Genomic DNA, 27,479 nt, shown 5'->3' with positions numbered 1-27,479 from the left:
TGAATTACAAGTGCTCTGTCTATAGTGCCGTAATACAGGTGCTCTGTCTATAGTGCTGCAATACAAATGCTCTGTCACTAGTATTGAATCACGTGTGCTCTGCCCCTCGTGTTAAATCATTTGTGTTCAGTCCCTGATGCTGATCGACAAGTGTTTTTTGTTGCTGAATCACTTTGAATCTGTCCATGATGCTGAATCACAAGAGCTCTGTCTAAATTGCTGTGAAACATGTGCTCTGATCCTGGCATTGCATCACGGGTGCTCTGTCTTTGGTGCTGAAGCACAAGGGCTCTGTCCATGGTGCTGAATCACAAGTGCTCTGCCCCTGGTGTTAAATCATTGTGTTCTATCCCTCATGTTAGATCACTAGTGTTCAGTCCCTTACACTGAGCGACACAGGTTCTTTGCTGCTGAATCACAAGTGCTCCGTCTATATTGCTGAAAAACAAGTGCTCTGATCCTGGCATTGAATTACGCGCACTCTGTCCATGATGCTGAATCACAACCTCTGAACCGGATATCCTCAACTTGATCCTTCCCCCAACCGTCTGACACACACTTGACCCACCTGTTGCAATATATTATCCTCCAACATTGCCGCTTTCCATTCCATCCTCCCAAGGGCCACTTCTTCACCCTCACGTCTAACCATTTCGACTTCTCCCTCTATCTCTAGGTCCACCGTATCCCGGGCATCCTTGACAAATAATCAGCAGTCACATTCCTCACACCCTTAACGTCCTCAATTTCAAAATTATATTCCAATACAGACAACATCCACCTGGATGTCATTGGTGTTATATTCCCTTCTAAGCCCTTGGCCACCTTTCTTTAAACAAATGAATAAGGGGCTGGTGATCAGTTCGGACTTTGAGAGGTAAACCCCATCTCAAATGCTTTATCCCCCAGCAACATGCCGGGGCTTCTCTCTCAACAACCAAATAAGAAACTTCTGCACTCTACAGACGCCTAGAGGCAAACCCACTGATCCTGTCTTGGCCACCCTTCACTTGAGTCAGAACAGCTCCAATCCCCACACTACTTACACCAGATGTAATGTATGTCTTAGCCGTAACGTCAACGCGACTCAACGTTTGAGCATGAAGAATGTCATCTTTTACTTTGTTAAAAGCTTCGTCACATTCCATATTCCTCTAAAAAATTACACCTTTCATCATTAGCAATCTTCAAGGTTCCACAATCTTAGTGAGCTCAGCCACAAACTTTGAGCAATATTACGTTAACCCAAGGAAAGATTTTAATTGCTCCTTGCTAAGCAGAGCAGGGGCCTTTTCCACTGCTAAAACAATACTCTTCTTCGTCTTAATTCCTTCTTTGGATATCTCATGTCCCAAATATGGGACTTGATCCTTCCTCAATTGACATTTTCCTTTCTTTATTGTCAACCCATGACTTTCCATACTTCTTAACACTTTGTCTATCGATTCATCATGTTTTACTCCATTCTTTCCCACAATCAACACATTGTCCTGGAAACAAAGAGCTTCTTTAAGTCCCCCAACTATCTGTTGCATGATCCTTTGAAACACCGCAGAGGCTGAATTAAATTAATTTCAAGAAGCTAAAAAAAAAATTTAAAAAAAAGAACTACCATATCAAACTTGCTCCTGAAGATGTTCTAGTCGAAATCAGCAATGTTCTCAAATAAATTATTGACAAATTTGCTCCTCAAAATGTTCTAGTCAAAATCAGAAATGTTCTCAAGTGAATCGTTTCATAATGTTCAGAAGGATATCCAATGGAATGTTTGCCATGCACAGTATTGAAGTGCGTGGAAGTGTCTCCAAGAACTAAGATGGCTGCCAAAAACATTGTCCGACATTTGTTTCAAGAGGAAATAGACCTTGTTTTTCCCGAAGCCCCCGTCACTTGGAAACAGGTGTAGATGTTGGGGACGTTGGAAAAGAAGCCGGGCGCCCGCGTAACGGGGATCCCTCAAGATGATTGCAAGCACACAGACACAAGGAGATCAGGTGAGTCCGCGCGTCAGTTGTACATGTCAACAAGTAGTCCCGGCTCCCAAACAAACTACGCTTGCTAGCTTGCTCGTTTTCACTCGCAGTTCACTGAATGCTCGCGCTTAGAATCAAAACCATCCGCCGGTTGTCTAAACTGAACACTCTAATGCTCTTCTCACATAGCGTGCACGCACAGTTTATGCGGCTAACATGCGTGCAGGAAAAAAAATAGGCCTTACTGAATTTGCGGCATTCCTGGTCAAAGGAATGAACCCACAGCAAGTCCATGCTCTATGCAGCGCCGGGGACCATGGGTTCCAATTTTTCCATGGAAAAGTTCCATACATACTTGCAACTCTTTGTCCAGGGGTGGAGGTACTTCACGTCTGCCCCCTGCACAGACCTTAGGCTCAACAAGCATATGTTGGAAAAACATGCTTTATTCCATATCAAAGACCTCCAGCTTACTCCTCCAGTTACCCAGTTTCAACTCCTCCTTCTTCAAAGAAACACATTCCATTTTCGTGGTACAAGGTCCATACCATCTATAGAGTTCCAGCAACTCCGCACACTCTCTTTGGTGCGGACTCACAAGTGTTCTCTCCCTTGTGCTGAGTCACGTATGCTCTGCCCCTGGTGCTGAATAACATTTACACAGTCTCCCAGTCCGGGGCTTTTCCTGGATCCCATCGATTCTAGGGAACAAGTACCAGGCCCAAGGATGACGCTGCATATCTCCCTACTTCCAGGTCTGAACGGAAATGTGAGCTCCACCTCCTTCGAGACTCTCTTTGATTTTTCAATGCCTGGTTCGCGGATGATTTGCAAGTTAAAACATATGCTCTCTCTCTCTAGTGTCTCTTTATTGCTGTCTCTTTCTGTCTGTCTGTCTGTCTGTCTCTCTAGTGTCTCTTTATTGCTGTTTCTTTCTGTCTGTCTGTCTCTCTCTCTCGTCTCTTTATTCTTGTGTCTTTCTGTGTCTGTCTGTCTCTCTCTCTCTCGTCTCTTTATTCTTGTCTCTTTCTGTGTCTGTCTGTCTCTCTCTCTCTCGTCTCTTTATTGCTGTCTCTTTCTGTGTCTGTCTGTCTCTCTCTCTCTCTCTTTCTTTTCCCTTCTGTCTCTCGCACAAACATCTGACATATAGACATAGAAAAAGATGCGTTACCTTCCACGATTTTGACTGTATAAAGAAATCATACTTCATTGAACACCTGGCAATGAAAGTCCAGAGAGCAATCAGAGCCAACAGTGCCAGTTCAAATTCTTTAGCCCAATCATTTCAGAGATAAGAAAAGAGACGGGTCTCTGGATAGGGGCTTTGAAGCTTTTTCATCAGCAAAGTTGTGCGAAGTTCCAACTTTCACCAATCACCAGAGCTACGTTTTTCCTACACTGTGCGATCATTTTGACAGCATAGTGAGCAAACTTTGTTATTAATCAAACCCAGCTGTGCTAAATGTTTTTCTATGTTTAGAAGGGAGAGAGGAACACTAACTGTACTCCGTGAGGGTATCTTGCACGGAGTGCTTTATTTGTGTTATCTACGGGAGACGTATGCCACGCAATTTCACCTGTCACTATATTGACAGTCAGGTGCAGCATGAAAACATAGAATCCTTTATAGAGTTGCAAAGATTTAAATAGAACTTCGATAAGGTTGCAAGAAGACACTTTGCAACTCTGCCCTAGGCAAGGCTAGACACACAGGTGCTCAGCGCCAAGAATCTCTCGCGGGTGATAGGGCGCTTTACAAAGACACATAACATGACATTAATTGCATGCCCTAGTTAAGGCCATGCCTCGTGGTTTGCAGATTTCCTCCTGATAATGTCACTGTTCATTTCACCATAAACATGGCTGATGTCGCAGACCGATCCCCCCCCCCCCATGACCATTCAGTGTCCTGGTGGGATCTGCAGCTCTCTAGAGCGCTGAAAGGCTTCAAAAGGGGTCAGTGGAACATATCCAGCAGCGCAGAAGTGAAACGTCAAAGCTAAGCAGGGTCCGATGGTGCCCCTGGGTCAAATAATGCTTCACTGCCCTAAGAATGTAGGCTTCTTTTAAGTTAGTTTGATAAATAAGTCACAGTCATGTTGCTCAATTATGAATTTACCTTGAAAAAATGAAAAACCCAGTGGCCGTAAGAGTAGGCAACAGAGTCGGGGTCTTAAGACTCTCTAAAAGCACAGTGGTTTTGCCCTCATTTTATCAATTTCACAAAGTGTAATAAATCGATTTGTGCATTCTTTTTAGAACAGGAATCTGGGCCTAGTCATGGATTCATAGGTCTGGTCACTTGATAAGAAATGCAGGTGGTTCACGACCCAGTATGTGGGTAGGTGTCCAGATGTCTGACATGGGAAGTGAGTGATCACTTCATGTGCTGTGTATGCAGTGTTCTGATTGGCTGAGAGTTCTTAACATAGTGTGGCATCTGGGTTTATTGTGTTTTGGGAACGTGTGCCCCTACAGCCAAACGTCTTTTATTGGGGCCATTCTCCTAAGACCATGGTCACGCCACTGCTTATTTGGGGGGATTGATCTGGGTTTTTCTGTTCACGTGTGTGTCTAAGGGTTATATGCCCCCCACCTGTGATCTGTCAATCAGTTGCTTCGGGCCTAGGTAGAGGGCTTGCCTGACCACGTATTTCTGATTCGGGGTTGAAGGGAGGTCAAGTGGGTGAATTCAGCAACAGCAATGCGTGTTCGTTATTATACGTACATATATCACGGTGTATATCGACATCCCATTGATCAATATTAACAGTCCTTGGCTGATAAGTTGGGGAAACCTTAATTTACGGCACTATTTCATTTACAAGCTGTAGGCACGCTATTGCTGCCTGTGCACGAGGATGCCCTGGTACAAGGGGTGACCGTCGGCTTTGCGACAAATATCCGGGTTTATAACGATCGCAGCTGAAAAGGTTGAATGGACATTGTGCAGTCTGCTGCTAAGGGAGACAACCACAGATCTCAATATGGTACAACCTTTGAAGTTCTGCTCATCGAAGAGACGTTTCAATGCGCTTGTATTGAAGGGAACGCGGTGTAGTGTGCATATAATTATTTGTAATGTTTAAGGCCTAAATGGTCTCTTATCTGTGCCTTATGACCTTGTTACTAACATGAGACTCCTTCTCCCACTGCAGAGGACACGCATGAGGCCTGTGCCATGTTGCACTCTAATGCATCTGGACGGTGTTATTTACTAACGTTATTCAGATAGGGTGCCTATATTGCATGCATACAAAGTATATGACTAGAGAATACTGATACATTTATGCCGGCACACAAGGTATGGGATGCACATCCAGCCACCAGCCCATCTCGAGAGAACTCTCACAGCGAACTCTCAGGTTCCTGTTGTGACCATAAATCATCGCGACGAAGGACCTCTTCTCACAGACCTGTGAACAATAATACAAACCCTGTGATCCTCTGCAGACTCGAGGAGAGCAAGAACCACAAGCACCCCCCCCCCCCCGGTACCCGCGCCCCTCGCTTGTGGGGCGCAGTTAAGTGGGTGAACCTGTCGATCTCTGGCAAGATTGAATATGCATAAAAAATATGCCCTTTCATCTGCTTCAAGTAAGGGCGGCATCTGTGTGACACCTACCCCGTTTCTCTGCCCTGCATGACTGGTGGGGAGACTTTCAGAATTGGGGTTCGATAGAAATCTATGGGATGTGATCTGGTGACCGTAACTGGCACTGCCATTCTCAAAAATGACCACGTTTGATCATTCTCACAAATGACCACGTTTGATCTGCAGTCAGCAGCTACCCATGTACAATGTTCATTGGGTTTGTTAGGAACAGGTCCGGATTTAGGGCAGGGTGACCGGTGCGCTGACCTCAGCTCTGACCTCAGGTGAAGGCGCTGTGTTTAGCAACAACTTACTATTCAAATGCAGCTGCCGCAGAGTCCCTTGTGCAGTCAGCTTTAAGGCAGCAATCAAAATGTCAAGATAACTCTTGTGATTAATGTTCCTGCTAGAGAGAGAGATCAGAGTATTTTCTAGGGCAGTTTTGACTGACCATAAAGTAGCGCAGGGGGTTAGTATGCCTGCTGCAAAGAACACTGCTCTGTAATAGGAGAGTTATTTGTAAATCTGGGCCTTGGTATTCATTGCCGCTGGGTAGGAGTCAAGCCCCAATCAGATCTTATCCAATATTTTAACTTTTGGGCCTCCAGCTATCTGAAATCAAAGATCGTTTGCAGATTGCCCCCCCCCCAGCCCCCCCCCAGGGCAGGAGGCTGGTTTAGACTGGGACCGCAGGTACCCTCCAGCCTCGGGAGGAGACAGCGCAGAGCAGCTCAGTATATTCAGCTCTGCCTGCCCAGGACCAGCGCACATTCAAAGGCAACTTCCTGCAGCTGCCTGAGTTGGATGCTGGGGCAGGACGGTTTCTAGTACCCCCTGATCGGGTGCAGGAGATGCAGGGATGGGCGTAACCACGCCCACAGGCTCGCCATCGCAGGTAGACAGCCGTGCTCCAATGAGTACCTGCACACAACAGACATCCTCCCCACACACTCACAGTGGTGGGAAAGACCCCGTTAGAGGGGGGTGACCGTGTATACATGCAGGATCAGTTGCAAGCACCACCTACCAGCGGAGCTCTCTTACCGTGCGTGAGGGGAGAACCTTCCTCTAGAGCAGCGATGGGGACTCTTGGGGCCTCCTCTCCCAGCCGCATCTCAGTGCCGTGCTGGGAGCACTTCCAACAGGACCTGCCTCGCCCCTTTCACCAGAGAGTCCGGGACCGGACACTCACACAGGAGGACTAGCGGGGGCATCCATTACCGGGGGGGTGGAGGTGGGAGGGCGGGTGGACCTGGTAGCAAGAGTTGGCGGCTTCTGTTTTTGCAACATGTCTCCGATGCTGAGCCTTATTGGCTCTGTCTCCGATGCTGAGCCTTATTGGCTCTGTCTCTGGTGCTGAGCCTCATGGGCTCTGTCTCTGGTGCTGAGCCTCATGGGCTCTGTCTCTGGTGCTGAGCCTCATGGGGTCTGTCTCTGGTGCTGAGCCTCATGGGCGCTGTCTCTGGTGCTGACTGTTGTGCTGTGTGATCAGTAATGATTCACAAACGTACAGTCTCTGGTGCTGCATCACGCGTGCTCTCTCCCTAAGTCACCATCGCCCTGGACCGGGATCACATGTATTGTCTCCCTGGTGCTCAGTAATTTCCGCACTCTTCCTAGTGCTAAGTCACACGAGGTCTGTCCAATGCGCTGAATCGCATGTGCTCTGTCCTTGGTGCTGAGTCATGTGCTCTGTCCTTGGTGCTGAGTCATGTGCGCTGTCTCTGGTGCTGAAACACCAGCGCGCTGTCAATTGCCCTGAATCACGTGTGCTCTGCCCTTGCTCCTGAGTCATATCATCTGTCTCTGGTGCCCACACACCAGTGAGCTGTCAATTGTGCTGGATGATTTGTCCCTGGTGCTATGTCACATGTGCTCGGTACCTGCAGCCGTATCACAAAACCTCTCTCCCCGGTGCTGAATCAAAAGTGCTCTGTCAGTGGTGCTGATCTCACGTGTTCTTTCCATGGTGCTGGCCCACACATGATCTGCCCCCTGTGCTACACCAGACGTGCTCTGCTCCTAGTACTGAATCACCTGTGCTCTGTTCCTGGTGCTTGGTAATAAGTGTGCTGTCCTTGCTACTAAATCACATGTGCTCTGTTACTGGTGCTGAATCACACATGTTCTGTTCCTGATGCTTGGTCACAAGTGTTCTGTCCCTGGTGCTGAATCACACGTGCTCTGTTCCTAGTGCCGACTCACATATGCTTTGTTCCTTGTGCTTGGTCAAAAGTGTTCTGTCCCTGGTGCTGAATTTCCTATGCTCTGTTACTGGTGGTGAATCACAAGTGCTCTGTTCCTGGTGCTTCTTCACAAGAGTTTTGTCCCCGGTGCTGATTCACATGAGCTCTGTCACTGGTGCTGAATCACACATGTTCTGTTCCTGGTGCTTGGTCACAAGTGTTCTGTCCTTGGTGCTGAATCACATGTGCTCTGTTCCTAGTGCCGAATAACACGCTCTCTGTTCCTGGTGCTTGGTCACAACTGTTCTGTGTCTAGTGCTGAATCACCTGTGCTCTGTCACTGGTAGTGAATCACACAGACTCTGTTCCTGGTGCTTGGTCACAAGTGTTCTGTCCTTGGTGCAGAATCACCTGTGGTATCTTCCTGGTGCTGAATCACACGTGCTCTGTTCCTGGTGCTTGGTCACAATTCTCCTGTGCCTGGTTCTGAATCACATGTGCTCTGTTACTGACGGTGAATCACACGTGCTCTGTTCCTGGTGCTTTGTCACAAATGTTCTGTCCCTGTTGCTGAATCACACATGTTCTGTATTTGCTTCTAAATTGCATGAACTATGGCCCTAGCGCCGAATCACTCGTGCTCTGTCCCTTTTGCTGAACCACATGTTTGGTTTATGGTGCTGTATCTCATGTGATCTGTTCCTGGTGCTTGGTCACAAGTGTTCTTTTCCCTGGTGATGAATCACATGTGCTCTGTCACTGGTGGTGAATCATACGTGCTCTGTTCCTGGTGCTTAGTCATAAGTGTTCTGTCCCTGGTGCTGAATAACCTGTGTTCTGTTACTGACGGTGACTGACACATGCTCTGTTCCTGCTGTTTAGTGTTCTGTGTCTGGTTGCCAATCACATGTGCTCTGTTCCTGGTGCTTGGTTTTTAATCAAACATGCTCTTTTCCTGATTCTGAATGACGTGAGTAAAATCCCCAGTACTTGGTTCTTAATCAAATGTTCCTGCCCGTGGTGCTGTATCACACATGCTCTGTTTCTGTTGCATGATCACAAGTCTTCTGTCCCTGGTGCAGAATTACCTATACTCTCTAACTGGTAGTGAAGCCCAAGTGCTGTTTTCCTGGTGCTTGATCACATGTGTTCTGTCTCTGGTGCTGAATTACCTATGCTCTGTTACTGGAGATGAATCACAAGTGTTCTGTCCCCGGTGCTGAATTAGCTATGCTATGTTACTCTTGTGTAGTTCCTAGGAGTCCCCCAGGACCTGCGCGTTTTGGATGACCTAAACTGAGGGCTTGGTGTCTCAACCGCTTCCAGACTCCCCCACTGGATATGTCAGCCATTAGACCATCTAGCTCTGCCGTGGCACTACCACCCCCTATATTCTACAATGGTGTAGGTAGTCTCTGGCAACCACTGAACATGACAACCCTGGTTCCTCAGGGATCGTAGAAAAGAGTACAGTACTTTTCGCTCAGACACCCGTGGTTGCTTTCTCTCCGAAAATACACAGGATGGCGATTAGGACATTTCAATAAGTATTTATTGGTCCAGCGACAGCCTCGTGTAAAACATATGTACTGCGACAATCAGGAGACAGAAGCATGCGAAAGAGATTGCTAGTACCAATATAGTAAATAGTAGATACATTTCTAACAGAGTGTTAATAAGATGAACATAAGCAGTTCAGATAAAAACAGTAGCACTTGCATACTTCTAAAACGTGCACCCTACGTAATTCGCCTAAATGTACCTAGCCTAGCCTGGGTGTGTAGGTGTATATGCGTATAGCTATTTGTATCTGTATCTACGAAACCCCTAGGGATGAACCAGCCACCTCACATGATGGTTTAGAATGAAGGACCTCGTCTCTGCTTCGAGGATGACAGCCCGCAAGGGATGTCAGACCGCTGCGTGTTGAAGATTCAGCATGCAGGACCCCGTGTCAGCGTTGAAGGAATTCTCCTCTAATTTGTACGGGGGAGTGAGGGTCTTGTCTATGTCTACTAAAGTGGTCACTCCAGGGCTTTTTCTGGAATCAATATGTTTTTATAACGATGATGGATGTTTGAAAACAATCATAAATGTTTTGAAAACGATCACCAATGCTTTTCTAAACAAATGCAATCATGCACAGCTGGCTGTTGGACAAGGATGGAAAAAGCGGTGCCCCTTATACAGAACAATTCTGACAAGCCTGGAGACATGCTTATGTACGTCTAGAATCATTATTGTCATGTGAATGGGACAAATGTACGTAATGTGGGGTAATACATGACAGGACTAGCCTAAAGGACATGACACTAATGGTGGTGAATCACACTTGCTCTGTTCCTGTTGCTTGGTCACAAGTGTTGGTCCCTCGTGCTGAATCACCTGTGCTCTGCTACTGATTCTGAATCACAGGTGTTTTGCCCCTGCTGCTGTGCTCTGTCCCTGCTGCTTAGTGTTATATTACTGTTTCTTAATCACATGTGCTTTGCTGCTGGTTTTGAAAAATCTACACATGACTATACCTGGTCCTTAGTGTTCATTACCTGGTATTGAATCACCTGTTTCCAATCCCTGGTGCTTGGTTCCTACTCACACCTGCTGCTTGGTTCCTGGTTGTACATGGCACGTGCTCTGTCCCAGGTGCTTAATGTTCTGTCACAGGTTCTGAATGCTGCGTGCACTTTCACTGATTCACTGTGCTACGTTTCTGGGTCTTTGTCACCTGTGTTCATCCGCTGGTTCTGAATGTTGCACATACCCCCCCAGTCCTCTGTGTTACGTTTCTGGTCCCTTGCCACCTACGCTCTGCTCCTGGTTCCCAAATGCTGCGTGCGAACTCCCTTCGTTCTCTGCGCTCTGCTCCTGGCTCTGTATGCCACGTGTGCTCTCCCTGGTGCTCTGTGTTATGCTTCTGGTTCTTTGTCGCCTGCGCTCTGCTCCTGGCTCTGAATGCCGCGTGTGCTCTCCCTGGTGCTCTGTGTTATGTTTCGGGTCCTTTGTCACCTGCACTCTGCTCCTGACTCTGAATGCCGTGTGTGCTCTCCCTGGTGCTCTGTGTTATGTGTCTGGTCCTTTGTCACCTGCGTCTGCTCCTGGCTCTGAATGCCGCGTGTGCTCTCCCTGGTGCTGGGTATTAGGTTTCTGGTTCTTTGTCATCTGCGCTCTGCTCCTGGCTCTGAAAGCCGTGTGTGCTCCCCTGGTGCTCTGTGTTATGTTTCTGGTTCTTTGTCACCTGCGCTCTGCTCCTGGCTCTGAATGCCGCGTGCGCTCTCCCTGGTGCTCTGTGTTATGTGTCTGGTCCTTTGTCACCTGCGTCTGCTCCTGGCTCTGAATGCCGCGTGTGCTCTCCCTGGTGCTGGGTATTCGGTTTCTGGTTCTTTGTCATCTGCGCTCTGCTCCTGGCTCTGAAAGCCGTGTGTGCTCCCCTGGTGCTCTGTGTTATGTTTCTGGTCCTTTGTCACCTGCGCTCTGCTCCTGGCTCTGAATGCCACGTGTACTCTCCCTGGTGCTCTGTGTTATGTTTCGGGTCCTTTGTCACATGTGCCCTGCTCCTGGCTCTGAATGCCGCGTGTGCTCTCCCTGGTGCTCTGTGTTATGTTTCTGGTTCTTTGTCACCTGCGTCTGCTCCTGGCTCTGAATGCTGCGTGTGCTCTCCCTGGTGCTCTGTGTTATGTTTCTGGTCCTTTGTCACCTGCGCTCTGCTTCTGGCTCTGAATGCCGCGTGTGCTCTCCCTGGTGCTCTGTGTTATGTTTCTGGTTCTTTGTCACCTGCGTCTGCTCCTGGCTCTGAATGCTGCTTGTGCTCTCCCTGGTGCGCCGTGTTATGTTTCTGGTTCTTTGTCACCTGCGCTCTGCTCCTGGCTCCGAATGCCACGCACGCTCTCCCTGGTGCTCTGTGTTATGTTTCTGGTCCTTTGTCACCTGCGCTCTGCTCCTGGCTCTGAATGCCGCGTGTGCTCTCCCTGGTGCCCTGTGTTATGTGTCTGGTCCTTTGTCACCTGCGCTGTGCTCCTGGCTCAGTATGCCACACACGCTCCCCTGGTGCTCTGCGTTATGTTTCTGATTCTTCGTTCTCTGTTCTGTGCTCCTGGCTCAGTATGCCACACACGCTCCCCTGGTGCTCTGTGTTATGTTTCTGGTTCTTCGTTCTCTGCGCTCTGCTCCTGGCTCTGGATGCCACTCACGCTCTCCTGGTGCTCCGTGTTATGTTTCTGGTTCTTTGTCACCTGCGTCTGCTCCTGGCTCTGAATGCCGCGTGCGCTCCCCTGGTGCTCTGTGTTATGTTTCTGGTTCTTCGTTCTTTGCGCTCTGCTCCTTGCTCTGAATGCCCCACACCATCCCCTGGTGCGCCGTGTTATGTTTCTGGTCCTTTGTCACCTGCGCTCTGCTCCTGGCTCTGAATGCCACGCACGCTCTCCCTGGTGCTCTGTGTTATGTTTCTGGTCCTTTGTCACCTGCGTCTGCTCCTGGCTCTGGATGCCGTGTGTGCTCCCCTGGTGCTCTGTGTTATGTTTCTGGTTCTTCGTTCCCTGCGCTCTGCTCCTGGCTCTGAATGCTGCGTGTGCTCTCCCTGGTGCTCTGTCTTATGCTTCTGGTTCTTTGTCACCTGCGCTCTGCTCCTGGCTCTGAATGCCGCGTGTGCTCTCCCTGGTGCTCTGTGTTATGTTTCTGGTTCTTCGTTCTCTGCGCTGTGCTCCTGGCTCAGTATGCCACGCACCCTCCCTGGTGCCCTGTGTTTATGCTTCTGGTTCTTTGTCACCTGAGCTCTGCTCCTGGCTCTGAATGCCACATGTGCTCTCCCTGGTGCTCTGTGTTATGTTTCTGGTCCTTTGTCACCTGCACTCTGCTCCTGGCTCTGAATGCTGCGTGTGCTCTCCCTGGTGCTCTGTGTTATGTTTCTGGTCCTTTGTCACCTGCACTCTGCTCCTGGCTCTGAATACTGCACACCCCTCCCTGGTGCTCTGTGTTATGCTTCTGGTTTTTCATTCTCTGCGCTCTGCTCCTGGCTCTGTATGCCCCGCGCCATCCCATGGTGCTCTGTGTTATGTTTCTTGGTTCCTTTGTCACCTGTGCCCTGCTCCTGTCTCTGAATGCCCCGCGCCGTCCCCTGGTGCTCTGTGTTATGTTTCGGGTCCTTTGTCACCTGTGTCTGCTCCTGGCTCTGAATGCCACGCATGCTCCCCTGGTGCTCTGTGCTATGCTTCTGGTTCTTCGGTCTCTGCGCTCTGCTCCTGGCTCTGAATGCCGCGTGTGCTCTCCCTGGTGCCCTGGCCACCGACGATGGGGCGGAAGAAGACACTGAACCCCTGCCCGACCCCCTGTGCGCTAAAGAACTGGATGGTTCCGTGGAGGGAGTGAAACTGTCGACCACCCTCACTCCCCAACAGTCCGACGACTGTCGCCAGCTGCTCAGACAATTCGCAGACCTCTTCTCCCTCATCCCAAGGGTCACCGACTGGTGTGTCCACGACGTGGACACCGGCGACAGCCCACCTGTGAGACACCGAGCCTACCGGGTGCCTGACCGGGTCCGCACCTGCATCAAGACCAAAGTACAGAAGATGTTAACCCTTGGAGTGATCGAACCCTCCGATAGCCCCTGGGCCAGCCCGGTAGTCCTGGTCCCGAAAGCGGCCGCCCCTGAGGTCGCCCCCGAACTAAGATTCTGTGTGGACTACCGGGGGCTCAATGCGGTCACCCGAGCGGACGCTCATCCTATCCCCCGCGCCGACGAGCTCATCGACCGCCTTGGGGCCGCTCGTTTCCTCAGCACCTTCGACCTGACCTGCGGTTACTGGCAGATTGCGCTCACGGAAGGAGCAAAAGAACGCTCCGCCTTCTCCACACCCGATGGACACTACCGCTTCAGGGTCATGCCGTTCGGGATGAAAAATGCCCCGGCCACCTTCCAGCGGTTGGTAAACAAGGTCCTGGCTGGACTCGAGGAGTTCAGCGCAGCGTACCTTGACGACATAGCCGTATTCAGCTCTCAATGGCACGAGCATCTCCAGCACCTCCGGCAAGCACTGCTGGCCCTGCGCCAAGCCGGCCTAACGGTGAAGGCCAGCAAATGCCAGCTCGGGCAAGGCTCCGTGGTCTATCTGGGGCATCAGGCGGGCAGCGGGCAGGTCGCCCCCCTCCAACCAAAGATCGACGCCATCAAGTCCTGGGAGCCCCCCACCACTCAGACGGAAGTCCGGGCCTTCCTGGGCCTCACAGGATACTACCGGAGGTTCATTAAAAACTATGGTAGCCTCGCAGGGCCTCTCACGGAGTTGACCTCCAAAAAGCTCCCGAAGAAGGTGCAGTGGACCCCCCCCGTGCCAGCAGGCGTTCGACGCCTTGAAAACCGCCATGTGCACCGCCCCAGTACTCAAGGCCCCCGACTACTCCCAAGAGTTTGTGGTCCAGACCGACGCATCCGAACACGGCATCGGAGCCGTCCTCTCGCAGTTCGACGACAAGGGCATAGATCAGCCCATAGCCTTCATCAGCCGAAGGCTGCTGCCTCAAGAACAGCATTGGAGTACCATAGAACAAGAGACCTTCGCCGTAGTCTGGGCCCTCAAGAAACTACGGCCCTACTTGTTCGGAACCCACTTCCGAGTGCAGACGGACCACCGGCCCTTGCGGTGGCTGATGCAGATGAGGGGAGAGAACCCCAAGCTATTACGATGGTCAATCTCCCTCCAGGGGATGGACTTCACTGTCGAGCATCGCCCCGGGACGGATCATGCCAACGCCGACGGCCTGTCCTGGTTCTTCCGCTTCGGCGAGGAGAACCCCCAGTAGATGGGTAGTTCTCCACGCCTTTCAGCTGGGGGGGACGCGTGTGAGACCGGCCTCACGGCGTATGCCCTCCCGATCATCCAGCCAACCTGCAACCACCCCCAAGACACGGCATCTCCGACTCCGGCCGCCCCAGCCACACAGACCCGAGGGCCGGCCAGAGCCCCCGACAGACTCGACACCCTACCACGCATGTCCGACCGAGGGAGCGGGAACCCCCGAGCCAGACCAAGAGGCGCCAGCCCAGTCACACCTCGGATCGCCTTCCCCCGGGAGGACTCGATCGGCCACCAGGCCCCTGGGGAGCAGGCGCCTCGCCTGCCGAGCGTCTGGGGTCCCTCCCAGACCCACCTGAAAAGACCAAAGAAACGAGCGGCAGGAAATCCCGCCGAACCCCCTCAGTCACCAAAGGCCCCTCTCTGCGAGGACTCCGGACTTCAAAGGGCAGGGGGAGTATAATAAGGGGTGCCGGAGGAACGAATGGCAGAGAAGACCTGGAACCATCGAAGCCTGCTGACGCTGTCGCGGCTCCCGAATACCGAACCACCTGGGCCTGCTGAGTGACTCGTGACCCCCAGCCATTGAACCATCTGAGCCCTGCTGACGAGATCGCGGCTCCCGAACTCCGAACTACCTGTGCCTGCTGAGTGACTCGCGGCTCTCCCCTCGAGGACGAATTGGCAAGAGATCGCCCAGAGAAACAACACGCTCCAGCTCGAGGATTGTGAGCTATCCGCAGGGTACCTTGCAGAGACACTACATTCAAAGACTGTCCCGCTACCCCCATTCCCCTACCACCGATTTGTAGTCTCTTGTGCCGCTGATGTACTACTTACACCTTGGATCATAAAGATCCCTTGAACCCTTCGATAAAAGAGCCTATCGTCCTACAAAGAATACGTGTGGTGTCACTCTGTTCGTAGTGTAAGCTCAGGGTGTGCGCGCCTGGTTCGGCCTACTTGGGAGAGGTGGGTCAAAGGGGTGAGGAAGACGGGTATCGAACCCCCCTCCGGCGAACGCCTTTCCAACATTTGGTGGCAGCGGTGGGATCCGAGCCGACACCGAAAGAGAGCGTGCAGTGAACGACTGACGCACTACCAAACAGAGATGGAAGGAGAAACCTCCCTGGGTGCCGCAGGTACCGAAATGAGCTCGACGTTCCGAGAGGATCAATTGGACTATTAGACGCATAGAGAATTAAAACAATTTTGCAAAGACCTTGGAATCGCTACCACCGGATTAAGCACAAAGGAAGACTTCCAGAAAGTATTGAAGACCTGGGTCGAGACGGGGGCGCGCCCGACCCAAACGGAAGGAGACTCCGCCCATGAACCACAAAGCATCCCGGTGAGAAACAGCGGGCCAGAGGGGAACCTGTCCCCCGAGGAACTAGCAGACCGAGAGAGAGGCCGCAACCACGAACTTGAACTGGCCAAGCTGAAAATCGAGGGAGAAATAAAACTGGCCGAGAAAAAGTTAGCCGTCGAGCAGTTACGGCTACAAGGGGAACTCGAGGAAAAGAGACGCCAAAGAGAGCACGACGAAAAGAAACTCCAGCTGGAACATGAACGCAGCCTGAAAGAGATCGAGTTGAGGGCTAAAAGCGAAGAGTCACGACCCTCCGGGAATCTACCATCCGCTCCCACTGTGGAAGCCAAAGTCCACATCCCCAAGGATGTGGTAAAGGAGTATTACAAAAACGACGATATCCAACAGTGGTTTAAGGCCTACGAAGTCGCCATGACCTCTCACCGAGTCCCGCAGAAGGATTGGGGGGCTGGGCTATTGGGCCTGTTCTTAAGCGAAGGAAGAGATACCCTGCTGGATCTGCCCTCCACGGTCATGAACTCCTACAGCCACATGAAAGAAGCCCTCGTGGGCTGGTATGGACTCACCCCCGAGATGTACCGGCAACGGTTCCGAGATTGCAAAAAGATACCGGGCACCACATGGGTAGAATACGTGAACTTTTACAACCGTGCCTTGGACGGGTGGATCAAGGGCAGCAAGGTCTCCACCTACGAAGAGCTGTTTGATCTGATCGCCTGGGAACATTTAGCGGCCAATTGCTTTGTAGAACTGCGCCAACATCTCCTGGACAGTAAACTCACCGACCCTCGAAAGCTGGCCTCTGAGGCGGACCGTTGGGTGAACACCCGGGCCACCCGAGGCCCCGTGGGAGACTACGGTCGCCACAGTCAAGGACCCCCCCGCCAGAGGGGCGGAGGAAACCACGGCCGACCGAGAGACTTCCCAGGGGGCCCCCCGCACAGCCCTCCCAGCAGCCCACCAGCGGCAGGTCCAGCCCCGTCCCCAGCCAGCACCGGAGCCCCGGGGCGGCTAGGGCCACGAACCAGGATCACCTGCTTCCGCTGCCAACAGCCCGGACACTACTCCAATGACCCCCAGTGTCCCCAGTATCAACGAACCGCAACGACCAACCCCCCGGCCCGGCAGATGGCCTCCGTGGCCCTAGGGGAAGAGATAGAGGACTCCGTAGAGTGGGAACCAGCTGCCATGGCCCTGGTCTCCCTTGGTGATCGAGAAATGGTCCCCGGGACACCCTTGCCCGCCAACACGAAGAAGTACCGACAGCAGGTGACCATCAAGGGCCACCGAGTCGAGGGCCTCCGCGATACCGGGGCAAGTGTCACCGCGGTCCACCGCAACCTAATCTCTGAAGACCAGATCCTACCCGGTGCCCTCTGTCCGGACATATCCTCCGACAATTCCGAGAGGGCTCTGGTGCCTTTCGAGTGGGGAGGAGTCTCCGGAGAATTGAAGGTAGCCGTCCGAACATCACAGCCCGTAGACTGCCTCCTGGGCAACGACCTTGAGAGTTCCCCGTGGGGGCAAGTGGAACGAAGAGCCCATCTCGAGATGATGGGCCTACCCGAATGGGTCTGCGCCACCACGCGCTCCATGACCGCGCGATTGCCTCTCTCCGAGGGCGGTGAGGCCCTCCCACCGAACACTGTCCCCGAGAACCGGGACACCCTACCAGAAACAGACAACCCTCCTTCGGAAGGAGAAGAAGACACTAACCCGGGAGAAGGGCCAGAACCTTCCGCCCCTGAGGCACTGACTGAGCTCGGAGAACTGCCCGAGATGGCCCAGTGGCGCTGTGAGGGAGGTCCCTCCCGTGAAGAGTTCTGCCAGGAACAGGCCACCTGCCCTTCCCTCGTGGGACTCCGACAACAAGCCGAAGCCCAAACCGCCGGTGACCGGACCGGAACCCACTGGGTCTATTGGGACAATGGCCTCCTATACAGCGAACAAAAGTCAGCCGAGCTAGGCGCAGCCCGAGTACTGGTAGTACCCCTGCGCTTCCGAAGCCTCCTCCTGGGCCTGGCCCACGATGTACCCTTGGCAGGACACTTAGGCCAAGACAAAACATATCAGCGATTAGTTACCCACTTCTATTGGCCCAAGATGCGAGCAAATGTAGAAGTCCACTGTAAATCCTGCCTCACGTGCCAGGGCAGTGGGAAAAGTGGCGGAAAGCGCAAGGCTCCATTACAACCCTTTCCCGTTGTGAGTACCCCGTTTGAGCGGGTCGGCATCGACATCGTGGGACCCCTGGATCCGAAGACCGCCCAGGGCCACAGATTCATCCTCGTCCTGGTGGACCATGCCACCCGCTACCCCGAGGCCATTCCCCTCTGCACCGTGACGGCTCCCGTGGTGGGCCGGGCTCTCATGGGGATCTTCTCCCGTGTCGGATTCCCTCGCGAGGTTGTGAGTGATCGCGGCACTAACTTCATGTCCCGCTACATGAAGTCCCTGTGGCAGCAGTGCGGAGTAACATATAAGTTCACGACCCCCTACCACCCCCAGGGCAACGGCCTGGTGGAACGCTTCAACCGAACCCTGAAGGGGATGATCCTGGGCCTCGAGGAGCCCCTGCGCCGAAGATGGGACGTCCTCCTCCCTTGCCTCCTGTTCGCGTACCGGGAAGTTCCCCAAAAGTCCCTGGGGTTCAGCCCATTCGAACTAGTATACCGACACCCCGTCCGGGGGCCCCTGAGCCTGGTCAAAGAGGGCTGGGAGACAAGCCCCCGGGGGACCCCCCCTGATGTGTTCCGCTACATCCTGGCGCTCCGCAACCAGACCCGGAAGTTCAGAGAACTCGCAGAGGCTAACCTCGAGGCCAGCCAAGAAGAAATGAAGTGCTGGTATGACCAGAACGCAACTCTGGTCGAATTCCAGCCGGGCCAGCAGGTTTGGGTCATGGCCCCGGTGAAACCCTGCGCCCTACAGGACAAATGGACTGGCCCCTTCAAGGTGATTGAGCGGAAGAGTCAGGTCACGTACCTGATCGATGTACAGTCCCCACGGAACCCCCTCCGGGTTCTCCACGTGAACCGTCTCAAGCCCCACTTTGTGAGAATGGAGTTGAGTTTGCTACTGGCCACCGACGATGGGGCGGAAGAAGACACTGAACCCCTGCCCGACCCCCTGTGCACTAAAGAACTGGATGGTTCCGTGGAGGGAGTGAAACTGTCGACCACCCTCACTCCCCAACAGTCCGACGACTGTCGCCAGCTGCTCAGACAATTCGCAGACCTCTTCTCCCTCATCCCAAGGGTCACCGACTGGTGTGTCCACGACGTGGACACCGGCGACAGCCCACCTGTGAGACACCGAGCCTACCGGGTGCCTGACCGGGTCCGCACCTGCATCAAGACCAAAGTACAGAGGATGTTAACCCTTGGAGTGATCGAACCCTCCGATAGCCCCTGGGCCAGCCCGGTAGTCCTGGTCCCGAAAGCGGCCGCCCCTGGGGTCGCCCCCGAACTAAGATTCTGTGTGGACTACCGGGGGCTCAATGCGGTCACCCGAGCGGACGCTCATCCTATCCCCCGCGCCGACGAGCTCATCGACCGCCTTGGGGCCGCTCGTTTCCTCAGCACCTTCGACCTGACCTGCGGTTACTGGCAGATTGCGCTCACGGAAGGAGCAAAAGAACGCTCCGCCTTCTCCACACCCGATGGACACTACCGCTTCAGGGTCATGCCGTTCGGGATGAAAAATGCCCCGGCCACCTTCCAGCGGTTGGTAAACAAGGTCCTGGCCGGACTCGAGGAGTTCAGCGCAGCGTACCTTGACGACATAGCCGTATTCAGCTCTCAATGGCACGAGCATCTCCAGCACCTCCGGCAAGTACTGCTGGCCCTGCGCCAAGCCGGCCTAACGGTGAAGGCCAGCAAATGCCAGCTCGGGCAAGGCTCCGTGGTCTATCTAGGGCATCAGGCGGGCAGCGGGCAGGTCACCCCCCTCCAACCAAAGATCGACGCCATCAAGTCCTGGGAGCCCCCCACCACTCAGACGGAAGTCCGGGCCTTCCTGGGCCTCACAGGATACTACCGGAGGTTCATTAAAAACTATGGTAGCCTCGCAGGGCCTCTCACGGAGTTGACCTCCAAAAAGCTCCCGAAGAAGGTGCAGTGGACCCCCCCCCCGTGCCAGCAGGCGTTCGACGCCTTGAAAACCGCCATGTGCACCGCCCCAGTACTCAAGGCCCCCGACTACTCCCAAGAGTTTGTGGTCCAGACCGACGCATCCGAACACGGCATCGGAGCCATCCTCTCGCAGTTCGACGACAAGGGCATAGATCAGCCCATAGCCTTCATCAGCCGAAGGCTGCTGCCTCGAGAACAGCATTGGAGTACCATAGAACGAGAGACCTTCGCCGTAGTCTGGGCCCTCAAGAAACTACGGCCCTACTTGTTCGGAACCCACTTCCGAGTGCAGACGGACCACCGGCCCTTGCGGTGGCTGATGCAGATGAGGGGAGAGAACCCCAAGCTATTACGATGGTCAATCTCCCTCCAGGGGATGGACTTCACTGTCGAGCATCGCCCCGGGAGGGATCATGCCAACGCCGACGGCCTGTCCCGGTTCTTCCGCTTCGGCGAGGAGAACCCCCAGTAGATGGGTAGTTCTCCACGCCTTTCAGCTGGGGGGGACGCGTGTGAGACCGGCCTCACGGCGTATGCCCTCCCGATCATCCAGCCAACCTGCAACCACCCCCAAGACACGGCATCTCCGACTCCGGCCGCCCCAGCCACACAGACCCGAGGGCCGGCCAGAGCCCCCGACAGACTCGACACCCTACCACGCATGTCCGACCGAGGGAGCGGGAACCCCCGAGCCAGACCAAGAGGCGCCAGCCCAGTCACACCTCGGATCGCCTTCCCCCGGGAGGACTCGATCGGCCACCAGGCCCCTGGGGAGCAGGCGCCTCACCTGCCGAGCGTCTGGGGTCCCTCCCAGACCCACCTGAAAAGACCAAAGAAACGAGCGGCAGGAAATCCCGCCGAACCCCCTCAGTCACCAAAGGCCCCTCTCTGCGAGGACTCCGGACTTCAAAGGGCAGGGGGAGTATAATAAGGGGTGCCGGAGGAACGAATGGCAGAGAAGACCTGGAACCATCGAAGCCTGCTGACGCTGTCGCGGCTCCCGAATACCGAACCACATGGGCCTGCTGAGTGACTCGCAGCCCCCAGCCATTGAACCATCTGAGCCCTGCTGACGAGATCGCGGCTCCCGAACACCGAACCACCTGGGCCTGCTGAGTGACTCGCAAGCCCCCAGCCATTGAACCATCTGAGCCCTGCTGTCGAGATCGCGGCTCCCGAACTCCGAACTACCTGTGACTGCTGAGTGACTCGCGGCTCTCCCCTCGAGGACGAATTGGCAAGAGATCGCCCAGAGAAACAACACCCTCCAGCTCGAGGATTGTGAGCTATCCGCAGGGTACCTTGCAGAGACACTACATTCAAAGACTGTCCCGCTACCCGCGTGTGCTCTCCCTGGTGCCCTGTGTTATGTGTCTGGTCCTTTGTCACCTGCCCTGTGCTCCTGGCTCAGTATGCCACGCACGCTCCCCTGGTGCTCTGTGTTATGTTTCTGGTTCTTCGTTCTCTGCGCTCTGCTCCTGGCTCTGGATGCCACTCACGCTCTCCTGGTGCGCCGTGTTATGTTTCTGGTCCTTTGTCACCTGCGCTCTGCTTCTGGCTCTGAATGCCCCACGTGCGCTCCCCTGGTGCTCTGTGTTATGTTTCTGGTTCTTCGTTCTTTGCGCTCTGCTCCTGGCTCTGTATGCCCCACACCATCCCCTGGTGCGCCGTGTTATGTTTCTGGTCCTTTGTCACCTGCGCTCTGCTCATGGCTCTGAATGCAGCGTGTGCTCTCCCTGGTGCACTCTGTTCTGTTTCTGGTCCTTTGTCACCTGCGCTCTGCTCCTTGCTCTGAATGCCCCACGCCGCCCCCTGGTGCTCTGTGTTATGTTTTGGGTCCTTTGTCACCTGTGCCCTGCTCCTGGCTCTGAATGCTGCGTGTGCTCTCCCTGGTGCCCTGTGTTATGTGTCTGGTCCTTTGTCACCTGCGCTCTGCTCCTGGCTCTGAATGCCACGTGTGCTCTCCCTGGTGCCCTGTGTTATGTGTCTGGTCCTTTGTCACCTGCGCTCTGCTCCTGGCTCTGAATGCCGTGTGTGCTCTCCCTGGTGCCCTGTGTTATGTGTCTGGTCCTTTGTCACCTGCACTCTGCTCCTGGCTCTGAATGCCGCGTGTGCTCTCCCTGGTGCTCTGTGTTATGCTTCTGGTTCTTCGTTCTCTGCGCTCTGCGCTCTGCTCCTGGCACAGTATGCCACGCACGCTCCCCTGGTGCTCTGTGTTATGTGTCTGGTCCTTTGTCACGTGCGCTCTGCTCCTGGCTCTGAATGCCCCACGCACGCTCCCCTGGTGCTCTGTGTTATGTGTCTGGTCCTTTGTCACCTGCGCTCTGCTCCTGGCTCTGATTGCCACGCACGCTCCCCTGGTGTCCTGTGTTTATGTGTCTGGTCCTTTGTCACCTTCGCTCTGCTCCTGGCTCTGAATGCCGCGTGTGCTCTCCCTGGTGCTCTGTGTTATGTGTCTGGTCCTTTGTCACCTGCGCTCTGCTCCTGGCTCTGAATGCCACGCCCCCTCCCTGGTTCTCTGTGTTTATGCTTCTGGCCCGTTGTCACCTGCTCCTCATTCTGAATGCCGCGCGCCCTCCACCGCTGGTTCTCTGGCTCCGGCTCATAGTACCGGGGTTCAAGCCTCTGTGCCAAGTCCGTGCCTCAACACACTGTGGGTTACTCTCCGGCCATGGGGGGTTGGTGCGGGGGGGGGGGGGGGGCACTGGTGAGCAGGAAGACAACGTGTGTGTCTCTCACAGCCAAGGACCCACAAGTAGCCAGATGATGTCCCCAAACTGGTCATAGTGGAATCTCAACTCAGTTACCCCGACCTAAAACCAGACCGAGGTAGTGCCTCGAGTCTACAGCCTCGTTCGCACTGGGTGGGGGGGAGCTGCCGGGGGGCCCGGCCCCCTCAGGGCCACATTTATAGTGGAACAGGAAAGGATCTGTGAAGGTCAAAGTGGTCACAACAACCCTAGGAATCCTAGCCATCCTTTCAGTGAAATGGACTGACGGCAGAACACGCACTGAGCGCCCTCGCCCCGCCCCCTCCTCAGCGGTCACCCCGTCCTTCACCCCGGACAGGTCAAACGTCAGCAGTGCCCAACCCGTGACAGCCGAGACACGTTCACTGACAGCTCTCGACAGGTGGGGAGACACGTATGACAGAGTCAGAGGTGTGAGGGGGGCGTCAGTGAACCTGTGCTCGTGCGCTCTTTGTGGCGCTGTGTGCATTAATAAACAAGCCTTTGCAGCGCCAATAGGCCTTCTCTATGTGAGAGCTGTGAGCTTTGACAATATCTTTTAGCCATGTCAGTCCTGCTGTGTGCATTAATAAACAAGCCTTTGCAGCGCCAATAGGCCTTCTCTATGTGAGAGCTGTGAGCTTTGACTAAATCTTTCAACCACGTCAGTCCTGCTGTGTGCATCATGGGTAAAGCTAGTAAACAGAGCTGATTGTAGCCATGCTGCACACAGCGTGGCTGAAAGACTTGTCAAAGGCAATGACTCTTGATTAGGCGAGACATTTGGCTTTGCCAATGCTTTTCCCTCCTTTAACTGTTGAAATATACAGACTTTTATCTACATCAAATAGTTCCGTAAGCAGTTCATATTTCATGCGGGTTGCCTCCCCCCACGACTGTGTTCCTTCAAAGCGTCCGAGGCCCTGAATACAATCCCGGCCGGTGCGGTCCTGCTCGGAGGACCCGCCGAATCCTGGCAAAACGTTGTGAGTAAACGAACGCAGTGCAACAGAGAGGACAGCGAAGCGGACAGGCTTCAAATAAAAGCGCCTCGCCTTCGATGACAAGGCGCGCGTGAATACATGCTCGTCGACTGACGAGGGTGACACTTTCACCGGCTAATCTACATGGGGCATATTATCAAGGACGGCGTTAAAATTTATCGCCGTTTTAGCGGCAGACAACTGCCGCTAAAGCGGCGATAATGGGCTTGATAATATGCTCTATGGAATTCCAATTGAAGCTCAGGTTAGACGTCCTTCACATTTAACATGGGCTTCAATTGGAATTCCATAGAGCATATTATCAAGCCCAATATCGCCGCTTTAGCGGCAGTTTTCTACCACTAAAGCGGCGATAATTTTATCGCCTGGCTTGATAATATGCCCCTTAAATCGGGCATGTATTTTGTGTCACTCTAACATGTATTAGATTAACACACCCTTCAATCAATCATGATTTGTAGAGCGCCGCTGCTTCACTGGTAAAGGTCTCGAAGCGCTATGGGATGATGCTGCCAGTTTTCCTATTGGTTGAACATCCAAGTTGTGAGGTCTTTCCTGAAGTGCTGGGGGGAGGGTGGGGCGCTCTGAGGTGCAGGGGAATCATTATATATAATTGTAATAATACGACAGAAAAAAATGTCATATTACGTATATTTACTGGCAAAAGAGCTCTTTAATTTCATGACATCCACCCTGCCACATTAGCATGCTACGTGTAAGGATGAGCGCGCGGCTTACGTAGCCGCCCACGCACGACAGTAAAAACCCACTTCCTGGTTGTTATCTGAAGAAGGAAGGTAGGAAGGCATCAACTGGTCATGCTGGAGTACATGGAGCCATGACATAGGAAGAGCCCGTGCCCACGTCCAGCACTCTCGCGATACTCCAGGCTTCCAGGCACAAATACCTAGATGATTCCCCTGTGAACACCTACCGCGCTCCAGTAAGAGGTGAGGGGAAACTACAAGCACCCCGGTTTATTTTTGGGGAACTCCCTCTTTGATGCCCTTAAAAACGGGCAGATATGGAAATGACTGTGTGTTTTTAAATACATAGCTCAAACAGAAAAAAAATAGGCGAGTCCTAGGGAATGTAAGAACTGTGAACCACACAGTAGAAAACCAAGGGGCAGATTTACAAGCCCCTTGCGCCACTTTTGCGTCACTTTTCCCATGTTAAAAATGACGCAAAAGTGGCGCAAGGGGCTTGTAAATCTGCCCCAAAGAGTTTAAAGCCATGAACGAGCTACGCAACGTTTTATAAAAGGAACTTGTGCGTTAGTTCAATAGGTCCCGCTGAGGTGAACCAGGACTATGGTTAGGAAATTAAAAATTCAGAACTTGAGCTCTGCATCATTCTATCAATTGTCTTATCCAATAACTGTAGTTGAGATTTTGACTCTGTTATGAAATTTGCCGCCATAATGAATGGAATTAAAAAAATCACAGACTCGAATTTTGGTCTCCGTTTCCACCGATTCTGACTGATGCCAGACGAAGTGCAAACACCTGTGAAGGAAAGGAAGCCTCTGGTGTGACAAGTGACGTCCTTTTCAGAGTGTGACAACCGGTTGGTGCTCCATAGTGCATGAATTCAGTCAAAGGGCGACAGCAAGACAGACCTGAATGCACAGGCCTCCACTCCAGCATGGAAGTTACGTTTCTATAGCTGCACAGACAGGACATGCCATGGAACGGAAAGGGGTGAGAGGAGAGGGCAGGGAGGAGGGGAAGGGCCAGCATTCAATTATTCAATCAATCAATCAATCAATCAATCAATCAATCAATCAATCAATCAATCAATCAATCAAGATTTCTAAAGCATGGTGAAACAATGGATAGGGTATCCATTGTCTTGCAGGCCCCGGAGGCTAATTCGAACCGCCAAATATTGAGGGCGTTTTTAAATTCTGGAAGTGAGGTGATGGCCCAGAGGTGCGTGGGGAGGCTGTTCTACGTCTTTGCTGCGATGTGGGAGAAAGAGCGTCCTCCACTTCTGCTTCAGTAGATGCGGTGAGTATGGGTAAGTGAAAGGGAAGCGGATCGTAGTCTTCTCGATGGTTGGTGGAAGCTCAGACAGTGGTTAATATAGGCAGGTCCTTTGTTGTGTATAGGCCTGGGCTGAAAATCCGTTCCGCGTGCGGAAATTGCGATAGTTTGACATTTTTGCATTCCGCGGAGAGCGTGAAAATGTCAAAATTTCGGCAATCCGCATTTTACCAGAATTTTTTTGCTTGCTCGTGCTGTAAAATAATACATTCTCGCGTGTGCACGATCGCCTTACCTGAATCCCCGCGTTCGCCGACAAGTTTTCCCGATCCGGTCGCGTTCTCAACGAGATGTTGGATTGTTGGTAGCCATTTGCGCTGTCTCACAACAGTTCGCGCCCGCAGTAACGTCATTCGTCGCGCGATCACGTCTTTCTTCTCGCGATCATGCACCGCGAGACAAGATAAAACAAGATGGACGCGCCCGCGAGCAACCGCATGGGTAAGTTGGTGAGCCGCGACCACGCAGAAAATACCGTGAACGGGCGGGGAAAAAACGTCCGCATCTTCGCAATATTTCCGCGTGTTTGCAGAGATTTTTAACATTTTCGCGATAATTTGCGAAAGTGAATTTCACAAATTCCGCCCACCCCTAGTTGTGTACAGCCTTGTCTGCATGGGTCAGCAGTTTGAATTGGCATCTCTTCTATATGGGGAGCTTCTCAGCTAATGGAGTTGCCTGAGGTGGGGTGTGATGTTGATTCTTCGGGGAAGGTCACAAACGAGTCAGGCTGCGGTATTCTGTATGGTCTGAAGTCTCTGCAGGAGGTTGCGGTGATTCCTACGTAGAGAGCATTGCCATTGTCCTGTTGGCTGGTGATGAGGGCCTGTGTCACGGTGCATCTCATGTGTAGGGGTAGCTTCTTGAAGATCTTACGTGGCATGCGTAGAGTGAGAAAGCAGATGGAGATGTCGTTCATCTGTGATTTCATGGTGAGCTTGTTGTCAGTGATGATTCTGCGGTTTCTGGCGTGGTTGGAGGGAATGGGTGCAGGTTCTAGCTCTGATGGCCGCCAGGAGTCGTTCCATGAGTTGCTGCTGTTGCCATAAATCAGTACTTCCATCTTGTCTGTTTTCAGCTGCCTGCAGTTGTTCTTTATCCAGTTGGTGATGTTTGTCTTGCATCTGTGGACATTGGTTCTGGTGGTAGTGGGTGTCATCGGTGAGTGAGAGGATGAGTTGGGTGTCGTCTGTGTAGGAAATTATGTTGAGACTGTGGGATCTGATGATGTTGGCCATTGGGGTCATATATGTTTTAGAGCGTGGGACTGAGGGATAAGCCCTTGGGGACACCTCAGGTGATCTCCTTGCGTTCGAAAGTGAAAGGTGGGAGGTGGATCCTCTGGGTTCTTCTGATGAGGAAGGAGGCGACCCATCTGAGCACATCCCTTCTTGGATGCCGATTTGGTGGAGTCTTTTGATTAGTGTGGGGTGTCAAAGGCTACTGAGAGGTCGATGAGTATCAGAGCTGCTGTTTTTCCTCAGCTGAGGATAGTTTGGATGTCGCTGGAGGCTGCAATCAGGGTGGGTTTGGTGCTGTGATTTCTGCCGAAGCCGGATTGGGAGGCATCGAGTAGGTGGTCCTGCTCCAGGTGTGTCATGAGTTGCTTGTGGATGATCTTTTTCAGTACCTTTACTGAGAATGGGAGCAGGTAGTCTGGCTAGTAGGTTTTGAGTTTGCTGGGGTCAAC

Source organism: Triturus cristatus, chromosome 3_2 (assembly GCF_964204655.1).
Source record: "Triturus cristatus chromosome 3_2, aTriCri1.1, whole genome shotgun sequence".
Lineage (NCBI taxonomy): Eukaryota > Metazoa > Chordata > Amphibia > Caudata > Salamandridae > Triturus > Triturus cristatus.
Note: the sequence above shows the minus strand (reverse complement) of the source record.